Below are 5,000 nucleotides of genomic sequence, written 5' to 3' on the forward strand. Positions count from 1 at the left end.
TGTGCATATTATATATACATGTATACCTACGCATATGTATATATTTATACACATACACAACCTACTTACCCCTACATGACCAAGGATCGAATCCCTGTGTGGGTAAAGGAAACACTGATACTATTTCCTCGTCGGGTTTTCAATGTGTATCAGTTTCAACTTTATATAAACGGAAAATACGATGAAATTGAGGACCATGAACACCTACACATACTATGTATACACGTACACATATATATACAAACTATCCCCCATCCTTACGTGGGTTCGAGACCCGGTGTGGGAATGGGGAATTATTTTACATGTTATTTCCTTATTGGGTTTTCATTGGGTTTCAGGGAAATTTTACTTGAACGGAAAATAAGAGTAAATTAAGGATATTGAAAGGTTTAGGTCGAATTATATGGTAGCTTGATTTCCATATGTATGGCGCAATTGCTATGGGCGAGTGTCTGATGAATGCAATACCCCCATACCATAAATCTGACATGAATGCAATAGCCCCATAACATAAATCTGACAGAAAGGGAAAAATATTAAGAAATAAACTAACTTATATATCTGAGAAGCAAAATCGACTGACCATAATACTGACTATAGATAAGGTACAATTTCTGTTTAGGAATATCTATAGAATGCAGTGGCACATAGAATAGATTTGACAGAATGAATAATACTATGAAATAAACTATAAAGGTTAAAAATGACAAATTCTGAAATCCATCAGCAGAACTGACAGGCCAACTTCACACACCATCAGTTTTGCTACGCCATGATAACATGTCTATAGATTTGGTGCAAATTTGTGCAAGAATTTGTTGAATGCAACAACCCATAAAATAAATTTGAAAGTAGGAAAAAAAACTTAACAAATAAACTAAGAAACACTTAAGAATGAGCAAATTCTGAAATCCAACAGCATAACTGACAGAGAAAGTCGACAGACCATCAATTTCGCAACGCCATCATATTATTTGTCGGGACATGAATGGCAGGCCACGAAGATGGGACGACCCCAACATCCTTCTGCAGGAAACTAGAAAACATATTTTCACGAATATGATCATCGCGCCCTTGTGAAGGAAGAGGGAGACAAGAATATTTTTCTGACGAATTAAAAGTTTAGAAAGAAAACAGATATATACTCGAATTTTAGAAGGAAAACAGATATATACTCGAATTTTAGAAAGAAAACAGATATATACTCGAATTTTAGAAAGAGAACAGCAGTACATAATTGAATTTTAGAAAGAAAACGAAAGAGATATATACTCGAATTTAGAAAAAGAAAACAGATATATACTCGAATTTTAGAAAGAAAACAGATATATACTCGAATTTTAGAAAGAGAACAGATACATAATTGAATTTTAGAAAGAAAACAGATATATACTCGAATTTTAGAAGGTAAACACAAATATACTCGAATTTTAGAAAGAAAACAGATATATACCCGGATAGCGATGATCATAGAAGATTTTAGACCAATATTCGATTCTGATTGCACAACACGATAAATACTTTTAATAGTTTATAAAAGGGGAATTGCATCTTTGAAGATTGGGAAAATACTGATTGGATAAACATTCTATTTGCTGTTAATATTTGAACAATATAGGCTGCCAGTTACTTATATAAATAAATAAATGTATGTGTATATACATATATATATATTAATATATATATATATATATATATATATATATATATATATATATATATATATATATATATATATATAGATATATATATATATATATATATATATATATATATATATATATATATATTATATATATATATATATTATATATATATATATATATATATATTATATATATATATATATATATATATATATATAGAATATATATATATATAGATATATATATATATTATATATATATATAAATATATATATGATATATATGTATATATATGTATATACATGTATATATGTATATATATAGTATATATATATATATATATATATATATTATATATATATATATATATATGTATAAATAGACATATATAATTATATATGTACATATATATATATATATATATATATATATATATAATATATTTGTATATATACACGTACATAATTTTATTTATTATATAATGTAACTGGCAGCCTATATTGTTCAAATATTAACAGCAAATTAGAATGTTTATCCAATCAGTATTTTCCCAATCATATCATATACATACATTTATATATATATACATACATATATATATATATATATATATATAATATATATATATATATATATATATATATATATATATAGATATATATATATATATAATATAGTATTAATATATATATATATAATATATATATATATATATATATATCTATATAACAAAAATAATGACACAAATAAATCTATAGAATGATTATCAACAAATATAATGAAACACAAACCTGCAATATGACCATAAAAAAAAATGACACGAAACATTAAAAAAAAACAAAAAAAAAAATTATATATCCACCATCAAAAACCAACCAACCAACCTTACCGGAAGCGCTATTAAGGACCAGAATCCCAAAATACCTAAGTCCTCCTCAATGGTGTAATTAATTAATAGAATTGTTTATTAGCCCACTAATGGCCCTTTGTACTCTGTCATAAGCAGTAAGAGGTTGTGTGTGTGGGGGGGGGGGGGGGTCTTCAGCCACTCCCATTAAGGGTACGTAAGTTACGTAATGTAACCACATTATGGACCGTAAGATCTTGTAAACCAGGAATTGTTGCAAACCAGGAATTGTGGTGCAGTGAGTGGTAATATTCACAGTGGTAAGACCATTTGGAGCACAGTAAATAATAATAAATAATAATAATAATAATAATAATAATAATAATAATAATAATAATAATAATAATATAATAATAATAATACTTATTTTATTCTTACATCTTATATTCATCTTAATGCATTTCATTCACCTTTCATAGTCCCCAACCTAAAACAAATTCGAGTCAAATGGCGAATCTCTTCCGGGACAAGAGAGGAAGCAACAACACGCTGGAACTCTCACTCCTAGGAGCCCAATAAACCCCGTTATTGGGCCGTCAAAGAATTTTTCATTTTAGATATTAAGACGCCGGGACGACTGGGTCACTTTTTTAGGAGTCTCCAGGACTCCCCCCGCCCCCCCCCACCCCCCACCCCCATCCCTTAACTCACCCCTTTTCCTAACCGCTTTAAACCATTACTATCTATTAGATTCCTGTCCCATTTCTCACTACCAATTTGTTAGCTACATTTGCCGCCAACACTTAGCCCAAAGGGAGTATAAGAGTAGAGGATTTCTTGACTGAAGTGATAAAAAAAAATTTCATTTTCATTTAATTTTTCTAATTTGTATATCTGTCTAAAAGTATTTTTGACATTTCATTTCGTGAATGATTTGCTGAGTAAGTTCACCGACATTTTTTCAAAATAGATAATAGGACTCAATGAACGTGTATCAACTGAATGAAACTAAAGCAAACATATTGTATACGAGTTTGTCCATGGAAAACTCAGGACTGTCTTCGACATAAAATCAATATAGTCACAAGATGCAAATAAAATAGCTACATAAATTACTTAATGTCACTGCATGTCACAATCCTAGAATTATTCAAATGTTAGTACGTATTTGGTGATAAAATATATATATCTAAATCCCCCAAACTAGAAATATTTTAATTATAAGATGTAAGGTGTAATTCTGCTGTGTCCAGCTGTGTGTTTGTGTGTGTGTGTGTGTGTGTGTGTGTGTGTGTATATATATATATGTGTGTGTGTGTGTGTGTGTGTGGTGTGTGTGTGTGTGTGTAGTAAGTCTCCAGGGCTTTTGCTCGCTCGTCAATGGAGAACTGTGAATATTAATGGCCTGTGAAGACATCGACGATAATCCTCTGGCGAATTAAAAGCAACGCCAGGAAAAAGAGGGCGGTGGTGCAAGACGGCTATAAAGAGTTCAGCTTTTTCTGTTCTGTCGTGTGGTTTTTTTTTCAAGTCCGGAAACTATATATATATATATATATATAGATATATATAATATATATTATATATATATATATATTATAATATATATATATATATGTTTGTGAGAGAGAGAGAGAGAGAGAGAGAGAGAGAGACTCAAATCTTTAAATAAAATCCATTAATACAATACTTAAACCCTTCACAAGAAATAAAACAAAACTTACATTTCATCACCTTTATCATATCCAATATTCATAGATATGATTTCGATCGCTGAAATTTATTTACAAACTAAATCTATCTAAACTAAATCTATATAAACTATTGTCATTTGAAAGAGAGGCCTTTTGAAAAAAGGGTAGTTTATATATAGATTGATTCAACCAAATCATTTCAAATATGAATGTGTTTGGTTTAAAATCCATCGGAGAGTAAACATAATTGATATTTAAACCGGGTTAGACATCTTGATTATTATGCTGAAAAAAATATAGATGATTACGTTTCAGTGCTTTGCATCGTATCAAAGGACGATTGTGGTACTCGTGACTTTTAAAGTTTGTATGCGTATATGTATGTTTATATATGTAATACATAATATATATATATTATATATATATATATATATATATATATATATATATATATATATATATATATATATATATATATATTTATATATATATATATATATATTTTATATATGTATATATATATATATATATATATATATATATATATATATATATATATATATATAGTATATATATATATATACATATATATATATATATATATAATATATATATATAGTATATATATATATATGTATATATATGATGTATATATATATATATATATATGATAGTATATATATATCCATGTATATATATATATATATATATATATAATATATATATATATATATATGTTAGGGGGGGGGGTGTGTGTGTGTGTGTGTGTGTGTATATACATAGATATATACATATGTATATATATGCATATGT

This window comes from Macrobrachium nipponense, chromosome 25 (assembly GCF_015104395.2).
Source record: "Macrobrachium nipponense isolate FS-2020 chromosome 25, ASM1510439v2, whole genome shotgun sequence".
In the NCBI taxonomy this organism is placed as follows: domain Eukaryota; kingdom Metazoa; phylum Arthropoda; class Malacostraca; order Decapoda; family Palaemonidae; genus Macrobrachium; species Macrobrachium nipponense.